This window comes from Rhinatrema bivittatum, chromosome 12 (genome assembly GCF_901001135.1).
Source record: "Rhinatrema bivittatum chromosome 12, aRhiBiv1.1, whole genome shotgun sequence".
NCBI lineage: Eukaryota > Metazoa > Chordata > Amphibia > Gymnophiona > Rhinatrematidae > Rhinatrema > Rhinatrema bivittatum.
Genome location: NC_042626.1, coordinates 83,821,062 through 83,838,207, shown reverse-complemented (window position 1 = coordinate 83,838,207; position 17,146 = coordinate 83,821,062). Strand labels below are relative to the sequence as shown.

The following is a 17,146-nucleotide window of genomic DNA, read 5'->3' as shown; positions in this document are numbered from 1 at the left end:
AGCTTTCGTCACATCTTTCAGCTGTTTCACCCACCCTCCACTCCGTTTTCCTCTCTCCAGTCCTTCCATTTCTTTTCTGTCTCCTATCCCATATTGTTCCATCGCTATATCCTCTTCCCTATAATGCTTCCTTTCTCATCCCTTCATATATTATCCCTTGCCTCCAAAAATCTAGCATATCTCTCTGCCCCGTCTTGTCTTCCTTCTCCAGCAATTGCCATAGCTTCCTCCCCAGCATCTGACTTATGTCTCTTCCCCAATATCTGCCCCATCTCTTCCTCCACCTTCCTCAGCACCTGCCCTTGCCTCTTTACTCTTGTGGAAAATCCCTTCAGGGAATTTATTGTAGGCCTCTAAATAGGCTTTATATACCTCAGCTGAAGTCTATGTTAAAAACTTAAAGAAAAATTTGTAATGCCATGCAATGAGATGAGGCCAGTTAAGGTTCCTATTTTATTGAGTTTATCAATTTGCATGCAAAGTAATAAGCAGGTTACAATCATTGACCAAACCTGGAGCGCTCTGAGTGTCACAGATAAAATTAACATTTTAAATATGATCCAGAAACATTGATAGCAAGCTCTCAGCCAATCAGCAACAAAATATCTCAATATTTATTAGATTCCTAAAATGTATACTTAATTCTTGTAACATAAGCTTACATTTTATCTATGTGTCCTAATGGTCAACTTAACTAGTAAAAAATTTACTTCTATACAAGGTAAAATTTAACCTCTAAAGAAATATATATTGAATTAAATCCTAGCATGCAATAGCCATATGTCATCTTTGGTTCTCTAGCATTTTGTAATTTCCAGCAGCTATCTTATCCTAATTCTACAATGCAGTCTCCGATCTTTAAGACAGATATCAGTATAACTAACAACGGATCGAAAACTGGATTCCAAAATTTACAACAGTCCCTTCATCTTATGCTATCATCTGTCTTAATCTTAAACTATATTACAAGGTAAAAATCCTGGGAAAGTTCTCCCTGCATCTACTCAGGCAACCATTCAAACTCTATGTGGACCATTAGAGGACATTTCCATAATCTCCAAAGGTGGTGAAGGCGCTGGATGGGTTCCCACTGCCACAAGGGTGATGGGGGACTCAGTCAAGATTCTTCATGCAGAAAGTCATAAATTGCACAAGAAAACACATATATATATAATAACCAATCCAACTCCAATCAGAAGTATGAAATAAGCAATTTGCTTTTCTAAACCCCAATACTTAAGTCATGGGCCTGGTTGGTCATTAACTCAAGATAGGGGCTGAATTTTGAATAGCCCCTTGTTTGTCAATGTAGACCCAGCAGGAGATATTATGACCTGGCATACACTTCATTTTTTTTGCTGGTAACATGGTCTATGGCCATACAATTGTTCAGAATCACGCTAGATAAGGATGAGATTTCTTGCTGCATGGCAGTTCCAGTTGGCTGGCTATACTTTAAATATTAATGGAAATGTTAAGGAGAAATTCTCAAGTTCATGGACACCAAGGGCTTGGGAGGAAAAGATGACAAATTTACTCCAATCATCTTGCTTTAAGGGCGTATGCATTCCATTTCTGATACATGATGAGGATGAATGTCATGGTGGGAAAAAGAGAGTACAGATTGTCATTATGGTCATGAATGTGATGAAAGAAGAAGAAATGAAGAGTCACATAGCCCATGGTAAAGCAAGTTGTAATGTTAGCATAAAGTCTTTTAAAGGTTCTGCTCCCAGTGATGAAATAGAGACCTTGTCATTGCCACATAGTTATATAACCCCTATGATCTCGGGGTAGTGAGTCATCTGTCCCATTCCAGTTTACCTTTGGTATCTTCACATGTGGGTCATCCATAGGTCCACAAGCTGAGGAACATGGAAAGTAGTTATAAAGAGGCCTTTGTTGACAAACAGGTGTCATCAAAAGTGACCTGTCCTTCAGGGTTGGGCATAAAGAATGTTTTGGCATAGGGGCTAATCATCAGAACTGTTCATATTTGAATTAGACGTCATTGAATAATTGGGCCATAGGCTTGACGCAGGCTCATGGACTGAAATATGCAGGACATTACAGATGGACTCCTTCATTGACAGATGACTGGCATCTTACAGAAATTCTCCCCAATCTGCAAGTATAAGATTAACAGGGAAAGCAGGGAAACATGTTGGCAAAGTCAGTCACAGTCATGTTGGCACTAAGCCACTCTGAGTGAGATGGTGGAATGGAACAGCTGGACAACTTGATATCGGTAAAGATGAAGATCAGTGGAATTAGCAGGCAAAAGAAACAAGATCAGGAATATAGACAGAATCTTGACCATGGACCTTGATCTTACAGCAAGTCGAGACAGCAAAGCCGTCCCAAGGCTCAACCTATGGGACCAGATGGGAGAACATGGCCATTATCTGGAGGATCCATGTGGTTGGGGACACTTCAAAGTGTTTAGTTTGAATGATGCATCAGATCCAGAAGATGCCTTAGTTCCGATGAGGCAGTGTCTGACTCCAGGGGACACCCGGCTGTGTCAGGGCACAAGTGAGAACTAGATGCACCGGCTTGTTTGGATCTCTGCAGGGCCAGGTGTACTTCACTGTCATCGACGATGTTCTCAGTGGCTCCGCTGGGCTGCAAAGGGGCCACTCCAGTGGACTAAATAGAAACAGTCTCTGGTTGGTCAATAAAGATCTGTGGCTCTGGTTTGTAAGACATTTGCAGTGATTGGCATGCATCCACTGATCAAGTCCCTGTAATTTTAAGGCTGAGTGACTGACCAATAGCACTTGGTAAGGGCCTTCCTACTTAGACCATAAACAGGTTTTCTTTACTGGAACACTTTATAACAGACAAAGTTGCCAGGTTAGACATCTAGAAGAAGTTGTTTAGAAGGTGTCTGGGAGTACAGGAACAAATGGGAGAGCAGACCATCAATTTGAGGAAGTCTCATATGTGTTTTTGGCAAATTTATTCTTCAGGACTTAATTTAAATGTTCAATGGAATTTTACCCCATCACTTTCAATTGTTTCTGAGATTCGAAAGTGTGGTATAAAGCAGAGCTGATTACCTGTAACAGGTGTTCTCACAGGACAGCAGGATATTAGACCTCACATATGGGTAACATCATCAGGATGGAGCCCAATCACGGAACACTTTTGTCAAAGTTTCTAGAACTTTGACTGGCACCTACTGGGCATGCCCAGCATGGCATTAACCCTGCATCCAGCAGGGGTCCCCCTTCAGTCTCGTGTATAGCAAAAAGTAAGTGCGAAAAAATAAAATAAAATCACAAGAGAACCCAACTCCGCGGGGTGGCGGGCGGGTTTCATGAGGACTAACATCCTGCTGTCCTGTGAGAACACCTGTTACAGGTAAGCAACTCTGCTTTCTCACAGGACAAGCAGGATGGTAGTCCTCACATATGGGTGAGTAGCGAGCTGAGGATGCCCGAGCAATGCACCAAATGCACCCAAAGACATGCAACAGGCACAACAACAGGGGTGAATTGGGTAAGAGGGCATCCTGAAAACCCTTGAAGGATGTTGGGTAGATAAGCTGAGAATAAGTTGCATAGAACAGACTGGCCAAAAACAGAATCTTGCCGGCCAGCCTTATCTAAGCAATAATGGGCTGCGAAGGTATAGAGAGAGTTCCAGGTCGCAGCCTTACAAATATCAACAAGTATCATCCTGCCACAGAGGTTGCCATGGCCCTAACAGGGTGTGCTTTCACACGGTCTTGTAGCGGAATGCCCACTTGCTGGTAGCAAAAGGAGATACAGTCTGCCAACCAGGAGGAAAGGGTCTGTTTTTCCCACTGGATTTCCCAATTTGATGTTATCGAAAGAAGCAAATAATTGAGTGGACCTTCTGTGGGCTGACGTGCACTCCAGATAAAAGGCTAGGGCACATTTGCAGTCCAGGGAATGTAGAGCCTTTTCTCCTGGGTTTGAATGGGGCCTTGGGAAGAAAGTAGGTAAGACGATGGATTCATTAAGATGAAATTCTGACACTACCTTTGGTAAAAACTTAGGGTGTGTACAGAGGACCACTCTGTCATGTAGAATTTTAGTGTAAGGCGGTTAGGTGACTAATGCCTGTAACTCACTAACTCTATGAGCAGATGTTATAGCGAGAAGAAAAATTACTTTCCAGGTGAGGATAGCGGAGTTCTCAGGAGTGGAGAGGCTCAAATGGAGGTTTCATGATCCGCCCTAAGACCACGTTAAGTTCCCAAGTGGGAAGCCGGAGGACACAATGGAGGTTTCAGGTGGAGCAACCCTCTCATGAAGGGCTGTGTTGAAATAGAAACATCTCCTATTCCATTATGGAAGGCGGCTACCGCACTGACATGCACTCTTATAGAGGAAGTTTTCAGACCTGATTCTGACAAATGCCAGAGATAGTCCAGAAACTTCGCAGTGGAACAAGTGAAGGGGTCTATGGACATGGACGTGCACCAGACCGTAAACCTTTTCCACTTAGAACGATAAGAGCGTCTCATGGAAGGCTTTCGTGATGCTACTAGGACTCGAGATACTGACTCCGAAAGGTTAAGGGGTTGAAATATTAACCTTTCAACATCCAGGCGTCAGCGACAAGGCCTGGAGGTTGGGGTGGCGCAGGCATCCATTGCTCTGAGTTATCAGAAGCGGATCTTTCCCTAGAGGGATGCGCCAGCGAACTGATAGATCCTCGAGAATTGGGAACCAGACTTGGCGTGGCCAGTGAGGGGCTATCAGAATCATTAAGCCCTTGTCCCTTCATAACTTCACGAGAGTCTTTGATATGAGTGGAAGTGGGAGGTACGCGTAGAGGAGACTGCTGGACCATGAGAGGGCGAAAGCATGTCTCGGCTGCGAGTGGCAGCTGCAAGTGAGCGAGCAGAAGTTCTCTACTTTGCGGTTGTGGAGAGACGCAAAGAGGTCTATATGTGGATACCCCCAATGTTGGAAGATTGTGTCCGCTACTGCAGGGTTGAGAGACCATTTGTCCGGATGGAAGGTCCGGCTCAACCTGTCTGCCAGAACATTGTCCACGCCCACCAAGTAGGTCGCTCTGAGGTACATTGAGTGGGAAAGAGCCCACTCCCATATCTGTGCAGCTTTTTGACACAGAAGGTAGGAGCCCGTTCCCCCTTGCTTGTTGATGTACCACATCGCTACCTGGTTGTGGTTTGAATCAGGATGGTCTTGTTTGAAAGGCAATCCTGAAAGACTCTGAGGGCATATCTGATCGCGCGAAGCTCCAAAAAATTTATCTGATGTTTGGCTTCCTCTGGAGACCAGGGAACCTGAGTCTGTAGGTCGTTGACATGAGCACCCCAACCTAGATTGGAGGCGTCTGTCATTAGGACAGTTTGAGGCTCTGGAACCTGAAAGGGAAGGCCTTGAAGGAGGTTGGAGAGCTGCATCCACCAGGCAAGGCCATAGGCGAAGCTGCTTGGTAAACGTGGACAATGCTGGACATTGGCTGGTAAGCCTGAGTCCACTGGGACTTTAGTCCACTGCATGACTCTCATGGCGAGGCATGTCATTGGAGTGACATGTACAGTGGACACCATGTGACCCAGCAAAATGAGAAAATGATGAGCTGTCGAAAAAATGCCGATTCTGGAGGCATTGTGCGAGGAATATGAGAGTACAAGCTTGGGTCCTGAGGGAGGAATGCTCTTGCCTGCATGGTGTCGAGGTCAGCTCCTTTGTAGGATAGGGTTTGAGATGGAACTAGGCTGGACTTGGGGTAGTTGATCAGGAACCCTAGAGACAGCAACGTATGGATAGTGAAACGTAAGGAGGCTAATGCATCCATCTGAGTCGGAGCCCTTATCAGCCAATCGTCAAGATAAGGGTAGACATGGATGCCCCGACATCTCAGATAGGCTGCTACGACTACGAGGCACTTGGTGAAGACTCCAGTACCCAGTACTGAAAATGCCGGGGGCCGACCAGGAAACGAAGGAATTTGTGGTGGGACGGAGTGATCGAGATGTGTGTATACACATCCTGAAGATCTAGAGAGCAAAGCCAATCTCCTCTTTGTAGAAGAGGCAGTAGAGAGCCCAAGGTCACCATGCAGGTCCAGTATTGGACGAATGCCACCTGACTTTTTTGGGATAAGGAAATACTTGGAATAGAACCCCTGCCCTTGCTGCGAGAGGGGCACTGGTTTCTATTGCCCGGGATTTCAGGAGGGTTGATACCTCCTCTTCCAGAAGAGAGGAGTGGTTTGGATGATCCCCACGTCGGCCGAGGTGGGGAGTCTGCTGGTACCGATAGGAAGTTGAGGTGGTAGCCTTGGGTCAGTACAGCAAGTACCCACTGGTCTGAGGTGATCGTGTGCCATATGTTGATGAAATGGTACAGTCGACCGCCGACTGGTACGGACAGTAGGGGAGGTTGGCTTATACTCTCCAGCAAGGAGTCAAAATCCAGCAGCTAGGCCCAGTTGAGGGGCTGGCTGGGTCTTTTGAGGTCGGGCTTGCCTGGGCTGACCCTTCTGGTAAGGTCTGGAAGGAAGACCTCGAGCGGCAGGAGGATAATATCTCCATGGCTTGAAGACGGTCACTTAGAGTCCCTTCGGAATGTCCTCTTAGAAGTGGGCGGGAAATCAGAGGGAACTGAGGAAAGTTGGCACAGCGTTTCATGGTAGTCCTTTAGCTGTGCCACTGTTTCCCAGATTTTGTCCCTGAAGAGATTATCTCCGGCGCAGGGTAGGTCTGCTAACTGGTCCTGCACCTCTGGTCATAGGTCTGAGGACTTCAGCCAGGCCCACCTTCTTGCACTAATCCCCGCTACAGACACTCTGGAGGCAGTGTCAAAAATATCATAGGCAGCGCGCACTTCGTGCTTGCCAGCATCTAGGCCTTTTTGAGCCAGAGCATTGAGTGGATCCTGGAATTATTCTGGTAAAGATTCAGAGAAATCTTGGATCTTCTTGAACAGGTCCCTGTTATACTGGGTCATGTATAACTGGTAGGAAGCAATGCGAGAAATGAGCATTGAGCCATGGAAGACACGCCTACCAAAAGCATCCAGGGACCTCTGCTCTTTTCCTGGAGGTATGGAGGAATGAGGTTTAGAACATCGTGCCTTCTTCTGGGCTGACTCCACAACCACAGAATGGTGATCCAGTTGTGTTCTTTGAAAGCCAGGGGCTGCCTGGACAAGGTAGGTGGCATCTGTCTTTCGGTTGACAGGTGGTACCAAACCTAGGTGCTCCCAATTCATTTTCAGCAGGTCAATTAGGATTTCATGAATAGGAATAGACATGAATTCCTTTGGGGCATCAAGAAACTGGAGTACTTCCAGCATTTTGTGCCTCGAGTCCTCTTCTGTCTGAAGCTGAAATGGAATCATTTCAGACATTTCCTTTATGAAATTAATAAAGGAGAGATCCTCTGGAGGAGAGCGTCATCTTTCCTCAGGGTGAGAGGGCTCTGAAGGCAAAATCATTAGAATCCTGGGAAGAGTCATCGGTCCAAGGATCGTAAGGATGGTCCCCAGCTCCCATAGGATCACCAGAGGGAAGAAACAGCATTAGTCCTGAAGGATCAGGCCTAGACATCGATGGTACCAGAGGAGGCACCAAATGGCATCGATGGCGGCACCGATGGCATTGACGGTGGCACCGACAGCATCGATGGTGGCACCGATGGAGGACGATGCAGTACCGATGGCAGTAAAGGCACCGATGGAACCGGCGACATTGACGGGTGAATCGGTGGCAAGATTCCAGTCGGCGGTATGGGTATCGGTGTTTCTTCATCTTCCGATGACAAAGGTATTGGCGTAGAAGGCAGTGGACACACCGGTACTCTCAGTTCCACCGGTGGAAGAGCACTGATCAGCACATCCAGTCTGCCTAGAAGTGGTGCAAGCACCGTGGGCATCGGGTCAGTGACTGGAGCTGGCATCGGTGTCGGTGCCGGTGCCAATGGAGGTTGGAGCTCTGAAGTGCCTTACCGATGGCCTCTTAGATCATCCGATCCAATTCCTCGCGGAAACCTGGGGCGTGGAACCCCGGCACCGGAGTAGGAGGCAGCACTGGCGTAGCCGGAGGGTCCACCGGTGAAAGTGGAGTTGCAGCTCCCTGCACCGATGAAGGTGGGGAATGCCTCGGAGACCCGGTTGCAGAGGAGGATGGGGCCTTCTCTGGATGGGATTTCTTTGTTGGTGGCTCTGTCGACGCCGATGCCGAGGGCTTGCCTGGATCAGCGGACTGAGCCTTCCGATGCCGGTGTCGATGCTTTTCACAATGTTCTCCTCGGTCCTTCTCCTGAGGCGATGAGGAAGAAGTCGACACCTTTGGAGTAGTTGATGCCGGTCGGGCAGCACCGGTGTCCCGCTGCTGGCGAGAGGTCGATGGCACCAGCTCAGACGAAGTCGAAACGGTCGATGGAGTCGGGGGGTTTTGAATGAAAAAGAAACTCCATCTTCACTAAGTGGGTCTTACAGCCCTTCGGCTTCATTTGGGCACATTTGGTGCAGGTTAGGATGTCATGGTCGGACCCCAAGCACAATACACAAACTCTATGCGGGTCTGTGATGGACATTGTCTGAGGACAATCGGGGCACCGACGAAAACCCGACGCCATGGCTTCGATAAAAATGTAGCTGCGGTACGGTCGATGGCCGGTAGGCCCCGAAGGGAAAACTCGACAGGAATCAACCGCAAACGAGGGTAAAGCCTTACCTTTCGACCGTGGAGTACGGATATCGATAGGGGGACCCCTATGGGGTAGAATATTTTGAAAATTTTGAAAGAAGTTCCGTGAGGAAAATTCCTGTCAGGAATCTCTAGAGAGCTCCTAGCTACGCGGAAAAAAAGAGACTGAAGAGGGACCCCTGCTGGATGCAGGGTTAATGCCATGCTGGGCATGTCCAGTAGGTGCCAGTCAAAGTTCTAGAAACTTTGACAAAAGTGTTCCGTGATTGGGCTCCAACCTGATGATGTCACCCATATGTGAGGACTACCATACTGCTTGTCCTGTGAGAACCTCAGTTATCAGTTTCTTTACACAGTCATGGCATCATCTTTAATTTCAGGAAACAAAGTCAACCCACTAAACATACAATATGCAAAATGTATCTGACATCACAATAAAATCCATTTGCAACTTGAGAACAGATCTAGACATTGCAACAACAAAAAGTCTCCAGGGGCATTTAGGTGCCTGATGCAATCCAAAGGCCTTTTCTGTCTGTGGTAGGAAAGAGGATGCTAAGTAAAAAATTCAGATCATACATTATCAGGCATTTAAACTAGTGAGTTGCTGTGGCAGGAGGTGCCCAGTGAAATTGGAATGTCACCTCCAAGCAATACAGGAAGTGGGAAGAGAAAGTAACAAAATCAATTAGTAAAAAAAAAACCAAAACAGAAAAGGCAATAATATGGGCAGCCAGGACTAATGTCCCCTCCCCTCGGCTCCTTACAGTAACACAGTTATGAAATGATACTCTGAAACAGCATTTGGAAGTAAAACAAGGCCACAGCTTTATTAGTCATTCAAACACCAGAGCCAAAATATCAACACAAATACCCCACCCCAAGGAATCATCTGCCTCGCCCCAGCAAGATGATCCCTTCGCAGGCTACTAAACCTGCAATATCCAGCAGCATCCCGCCACTAACCGGGACCCCCACCATTCCTCCAGGGCAAGTTTCACGGCTAGCAACTCCTTGTCACCAACACAGTAGTTGCTCTCGGCGGGGAGAATTTCCTCGAGAAATACAACACTTCCAAGCCAAGAGACCCTCAAGACACCAATATCATGCAACCATGCAAACCCCTTCGCACAAAACCACTAAACTTGCCTCCACCAGAGCTCATCTACTCTCAGTCTCTGGGCCAACCCTTTGGAACAGCATGCCAGTAGACCTACGCCAAAAGGTATGCCATAAAACATTCAAACGAAAACTCAAAACATGGCTTTTCACTAAGGACTATTCATAGCGCTCTTCACCTCAACATACCCATAGTGCTTCTCAACACTATCCTTGTTACTGACTTTATTCTCTCCCTTCCCACACAACCGTTCATCCTCCTTTCCCTCCTCTCAGCCCACCCACAGCCCCTTGTAATTCCCCTCCCTAAGTCCCCTCCCTCCCCCCTCAATGCACCACATTCCCATGTCCCCACCCCCGACAGATCCTTCAGTTCTAAATACTTGGTCTCGCATATGTGGGTGGATTTTAAATGCCCTGCCCGCGTAAATCTGGCCGGATTTACGTGAGCCGGGCCCTCGCGCACCGGCGCGCCCAGAGCCCCGGGACGCGAGCAAGTCCCGGGGCTTTTAAAAAGGGGCGTGTCGGGGGGGCATCGCCAAATGACACGGCATTTCGGGGGCGTGATGCGGCGTTTGGGGGGCGGGCCGGGGGCGTGGCGCTGGCCCGGGGGCATTCTGGGGGCGTGGCCGCACCCTCCGGAACAGCCCCCGGGTCGGGTCTTGGCGCGCCAGCAGCCCGCTGGCGCGTGCGCGGATTTACATCTGCCTCCAGTAGGCGTAAATCCATGGATAAAGGTAGGGGGGGGGGGGTTAGATAGGGCCGGGGGGGGGGGGGGTTAGGTAGGGGAAGGGAGAGGAAGGTGAGGGGAGGGCGAAAGAAAGTTCCCTCCGAGGCCGCTCCGATTTCAGAGCGGCCTCGGAGGGAACGGAGGCAGGCTGTGCGGCTCGGCGCGCGCAGACTGCCCAAAATCGGCAGCCTTGTGCGCGCCGATCCCGGATTTTATAAGATATGCACGGCTATGCGCGTATCTTATAAAATCCAGCGTACTTTTGTTTGCGCCTGGTGCGCGAACAAAAGTACGCGATCGCGCTATTTTTTAAAATCTACCCCACGATGTCTATCTCTCACAATCGCATTTATCTTAACAATTATGTCATGACTTATATAAACACTCAAATGTATATATTGTAAATAGATCCTTGCCATCTCCCCCCTCCCTCCTCCCCCCAATCTTTCCCTCCTGCTTCCGCACCCAAACATTTCTCCCAATGTTATCTATATTTATCTATATTTACCAATAACCACTAGCTAAGTTTCTACATTAAGCCTAATTTCTAATTTTTGTAGTTTTATTCACTGTTCTCTTATAAGTTCTATGTAAAGCTCTTGTTGCTGAATTTTGAAGTTCTATTGTAAACCGATCTGATGTTTCTTTACGAAGTTCGGTATATAAAAGCCACAAATAAATAAATAAACAATCAATAATAAATAAATAAATAAATAAATAAATATGAACAGGGCAACAGCTGTCCAGAATCAGAGTACTGACTCAGTACGGCCCCCACGGCCACATTGGAGGCATCAATTTCCACCACGAAGGGCCGGCTGGGATCTGGATGGCGAAGACAGATGTCTAACAAGAGGGTTCTTTAAGGGTCTCAAAGGCTTGACAGGCAGAAGCAGGCCACTCCACCGCATTAGCCCCCTTTTGGGTGAGGGCAGTTAACGGGGCCACAATACAAGAGTAATTAGGAATAAAGTGACAGTAGAAATTGGAAAAACCAAGGAAGCGTTGCAACGCTTTAAGACCCCTTGGCCAGGGACGTCTTCTCAAAGCTACATGTTTCCAGCTTCGCGTACAGACCATGCTCCCTAAGTATCTGGAGCACTTGACGGACATGCTGACGGTGCGACGACAGATCCTGGGAGTAGATTAACACATCATCGAGGTAAACAATTAAGCAGGTGTTTACCTTCTGAAGTGGATGGGCAGCCCTCCACTGGCTGCCCATCCACTTCAGAATAATCTACAAGGCCATTCTCAACATATTCAAAAACATCCATCAACTAGCCCCAATTGATCTTCACATCCCCCTCTGATTACACAACTCAACAAGACCGACAAGAGTTGCTTACAAAGGATCACTTCAAGTACCACCAGCCAAAACCACCAGACACATTACGCTAAGAGATCGGGCCTTCTCCACAGCCGGTCCTACCTTATGGAACTCCATTCCCCCAGATCTTAGAATGGAACCCAACATCTCAATCTTCAAGAAAAGACTCAAGACCTGGCTATTCACGCAGGCCTTTCCTAACTCCAACATTTCTTAACTCCCATCAATCAACACACTTCGCTTGCAATACCATTAAGAGCCTCCTCTTACAATGTTATTATATGTAATTATCTGATCTGCATTTTCCTTCTTACTCCAAGTTCTATATTTCCCTGTTACATGTAACTGCTTTTTCTGCACTATTGTTCAAGTTGTTAAGTTTATTTTAATTTGCACTCCTGTTTCTTGTGAACCAGCATGATGGGACAATCGTCTTGAATGTTGGTATATAAAAAACTTAAATAAATATAAATAAATAAAGGTCCCGTAACACCTCATTCATCAGGTGCTGGAACACCGCCGGGGCATTACATAAGCCGAAAGGCATCACGAGGTACTCATAATGCCCGTCTCGGGTATTAAACGAGGTTTTCCACTCATCTCCGGGACGGATTCTGACTAAATTGTATGCTCCTCGCAAGTCCAACTTTGTGAAAATCTTCGCTCCTTGAAGCCGATCAAGGAGCTCTGGGATTAACGGGAGCGGGTAGCGGTCACGCTTGGAAATGGAATTTAGGCCTCGATAGTCTATAGCACAGTCATACGGACGATGCTGCGGAAGAATCTCCGCCTTGGTCTTGGAGAATACATCCGTAAAGTCCTCATAAGGTGCAGGAGGACCCACGGCAGCATGCATCAAGGGAAGTGCGGGAGTCTGAGGCACTTTCATACAATTAGCTAGGCAAAAAGGACTCCATTTGACAATCTGTAGCGTATCCCACTGAATCGTGGGTGAGTGTTTCTGTAACCATGGCAACCCTAGCACCACAGGGTGGACAGCCTTCTCCAACACTAGGAAGGCTGTCTCCTCCGAATGGATCGCCCCGGTGCGGACCGTAATGGGTGCTGTGGACATCTGGACAGGTCCTGGAAGAAGCGTCCCCTGGATAGAGGTAATTCGTATCGAGACCTCCTGTCTATGCGTAGGGATTCGCAACTGGGAGACTAAGTCCTGCAGGATGAAATTACCTCCGGTTCCAGAATTCAGGAACACCATCGTCTCAAAGGAGCCTCCAGGATATTCCAAGGTAACAGGGACAGTACATTAAGGAGCTGTAGCACAGCCTAGGAGGAGCTCCTCCCGACCTCCTAGGCTCTGGCATTTTCCGCACGCTCCTGGCAGCGTGCCAAGAAGTGGCCCTTCAGGCCACAATACAGGCACAACTTCAACGAACGATGACATTGCCTTTCTTCGGCAGAAAGTGAGGCCCGTCCCAGCTGCATAGGTTCGCAGTTGAGAGCGTCCGGACTATGGTGAGAGGAGCGTTGCTCCTTAGCCCATTATTGTAGGCGGTGGTCAATGCAGGCAGCCATCTCAATCAAGGCGTTGAGGTCCTCCGGCAGATCTCGGGCAGCAATTTCATCCTTTATGCATCCGGAGAGGCTTCCAGGAAGATGGCCTTAAGACTACCATCTTGTCAACCTACTTCTTGGGCTAAAGTCCGAAACTCCATTGCATAATCTGCCAAGGAGCGAGCCCCCTGACAAAGTTGCAGCAGGTCAGATGTAGCTGTGGCTACTTGGGCGGGCTCATCAAAGGCCTGGCAAAAGTTCGTGATGAACTGTTGTAAGTCCGTTAGCGTTAGCGAAGGATCATTGTTTTCCCAGAGGGGAGAAGCCCAAATTAAGGCTCTCCCATCAAGCAGGGACAGGATAAATGCCACTTTCACCGCATCCGAGGGAAACGGCCGAGGCAACAAGGAGAACCGTACAAAACATTGGTTCAAGAAGCTGCGGCAGGTCCTTAAATCACCAACGTAACGAGAGGGTGCAGGCAGCTGGATCTCTGACGAGTCTTGGTCCTCGAGTGCTGGTTCTGGGGCAGACGAGGCCCTGGCATCCAACCGGACCGACAACTCCCCTACCGAACCAGTAAGGACTTCGAGGTACTGTTGTTGATATTGCAGCTGCTGGGCCAACCCCGGCAAGTCCAAGGGAACGGGCTCATCCGCCGAGTCCATGGCCTTGCAATCTGTTATGGGAGTCTCTGTTTAGAGGACCCTTGGGCCGACCTGCTGGAGACTGGGAAAGATGGTCAATGTCTCTAATGAATGGCAGGCCGGGAGGCAGATGTTCAGGCAGGATGTAGATGCTCTTCACCCTGGAAGCTGGTACTCCCCCAGGAGGAGCCCGTAGGAGCCCAACCGCTGGGACTTAGGTGGCTTCACCCTTGGAAGCCGAAGTCCCCCCGGGAGGAGCCCGTAGGGGCCCGGCCACTGGGACTTAGGCGGGTTGTGGAACCAGGCAGGAACTGTAACAAGACTCGGATACTGGAACCAGGCAGGAACTGTAGCAGGATTTGGGTACTGGAACCAGGCAGGAACTGTGGCAGGATTTGGGTACTGGAACCAGGCAGGAACAATAGTAAGCAAGCAGGAACTAACCAGGTACTGTAGCAGGCAGGCGGAACCAAGCAGGTACTGTAGCAAGCAAGCAGGAACCAACCAGGTACTGTAGCAGGCAGGCAGGAACCAAGCAGGTACTGTAGCAGGAACGGAGCGAAGCAAGTCACGCCAGGGCACAGCGCAACAGGAAACCGGGAGGCTAACCCGTTGCAAGGCAAAGACTGGATGACCGCGGCCGACTTATCAAAGCCGCGGCGTCTGATGTCAGGAGTTGGGCGGAGTCACCACTGGCGGGAAATGGCCTAGAAAAGCGCTCAAGTGGCGCGCACGCGCGCCTAGGAGCCAGGGGTCCATGGAAGAGCTCGCAGCAGCGCGGCCCCAGCGGGGACGCTGCCAAACAGGCCGCCAACCAGGCCTCTGGAAGCGGAAGCAGGTTCGGGAGCCCGGAGGTAAGGACCTGCCGTGGTGCTCGCAGCCAGAACCGCAACATCATCTGCAAATTGGATTACCTCACTCGTCGTATTTCTTTCCAGATCATTTATAAATATACTGAAAAGTACGGGTCCCAATACAGATCCCTGCGGCACTCCACTGCCCACTCCCTTCCACTGAGAAAATTGTCCATTTAATCCTACTCTCTGTTTCCTGTCTTTTAGCCAGTTTGCAATCCACGAAAGGACATCGCCACCTATCCCATGACTTTTTTACTTTTCCTAGAAGCCTCTCATGAGGAACTTTGTCAAACGCCTTAAAAAAATCCAAATACACTACATCTACCAGTTCACTTTTATCTACATGTTTACTAACTCCTTCAAAACAGTGAAGCAGATTTGTGAGGCAAGATTTGCCTTGGGTAAAGCCATGCTGACTTTGTTCCATTAAACCATGTCTTTCTATATGTTCTGTGATTTTGATATTTTCCACTATTTTTCCTGGCTCTGAAATCAGGCTAACTGGTCTGTAGTTTCCAGGATCGCCCCTGGAGCCCTTTTTAAATATTGGGGTTACATTAGCCACCCTCCAGTCTTCAGGTACAATGGATGATTTTAATGATAGGTTACAAATTTTTACTAATAGGTCTGAAATTTCATTTTTTTTAGTTCCGTCAGAACTCTGGGGTGTATACCAACCGGTCCAGGTGATTTTCTACTCTTCAGTTTGTCAATCAGGCCTACCACATCTTCTAGGTTCACAGTGATTTGGTTCAGTCCATCTGAATCATTACCCATGAAAACCTTCTCCAGTACGGGTACCTCCCCAACATCCTCTTCAGTGAACACCGAAGCAAAGAAATCATTTAATATTTCCGCGATGGCCTTATCTTCTCTAAGTGCCCCTTTAACCCCTCGATCATCTAACGGTCCAACTGATTCCCTCACAGGCTTTCTGCTTTGGATATATTTTTAAAGTTTTTACTGTGAGTTTTTGCCTCTACAGCCAACTTCTTTTCAAATTCTCTCTTAGCCTGTCTTATCAATGTCTTAAATTTAACTTCCCAATGCTTATGCATTATCCTATTTTCTTCTGTTGGATCCTTCTTCCAATTTTTGAATGAAGATCTTTTGGCTAAAATAGCTTCTTTCACCTCACCTTTTAACCATGCCGGTAATCGTTTTGCTTTTCTTCCACCTATCTTAATGTGTGGAATACATCTGGACTGTGCTTCTAGGATGGTATTTTTAACAATAACCTCGCCTCTTGCTCACTTTTTACCTTTGTAGCTGCTCCTTTCAGTTTTTTCTAACTATTTTTCTCATTTTATCAAAGTTTCCCTTTTGAAAGTTTAGCACGAGAGCCATGGATTTGCTTACTGTCCTCCTTCCAGTCATTAATTCAAAATTGGTCATATTATGATCGCTATTGCCAAGCGGCCCTTCCACTGTTACCTCTCTCACCAAAACCTGTGTTCCACTGAGATATAGATCTAAAATTGCTCCCTCTTTCGTCGGTTCCTGAACCAGTTGCTCCATTAAACTGTCATTTATTCCATCTAGGAACTTTATCTCTCTAGCATGTCCCGATGATACATTTACCCAGTCAATACTGGGGTAATTGAAATCTCCCATTACTACTGCACTACCAATTTGGTTAGCTTTCCCAATATTTCTTAGCATTTCACTGTCCGCTTCACCATCTTGGCTAGGTGGATGGTAGTATACTCCTATCTCTTTAGTCTTCTCCAACACACAAGGGATTTCTACCCTTAAAGATTTGATTGTGCATTTAGTCTCATGCAGGAAGGTCATCCTGTTGGACTCTATGTCATCCCGGACATAAAGCGACACACTGCATCCCGGGTGCTCTTCTCTGTCATTGCGATATAATTTGTACCCCGGTATAGCACTGTCCCATTGGTTATCCTCCTTCCACCATGTCTCTGAGATGCCAATTAAGTCTATGTCATCCATCACTGCTTTACATTCTAATTCTCCTATCTTACTTCTTAGACTTCTAGCATTAGCATACAAACATTTCAAAGTGTGTTTTTGTTTGTATTTTCATTCTGCTTTTTAATTGATAGGGATAATTTAGAGTTTTTTTTATCTCAGGTGAGTTTTTAGTTACAGGCACTTGGACTACTTTTTTTGTTATTGGAACCTCACTGTCAGAATGCCCTAATTCTAATGCGTCATTAGTATCCTTTGAAGATACATTCCTCCAAACCATGCACTGCTGAATGACTGTCGGCTTTTCCCTTTGTTCTAGTTTAAAAGCTGCTTTATCTCCTTTTAAAGGTTAGCG

At 47.5% G+C, this 17,146-nt stretch overlaps 1 protein-coding gene across 1 annotated transcript in view; it reads right to left on the bottom strand.

Annotated features, from left to right (window-relative positions):
- Window positions 1-204: 204 nt before the first annotated feature.
- Window positions 205-17,146, bottom strand: part of SNX11 (sorting nexin 11) — a 313,669-nt gene continuing 296,727 nt past the window's right edge. The window contains exon 9 of the transcript XR_003852223.1: window positions 205-2,890. The gene's annotated coding sequence lies outside the window, so the exon portion shown is untranslated. The remainder of the gene's footprint in view (window positions 2,891-17,146) is intronic.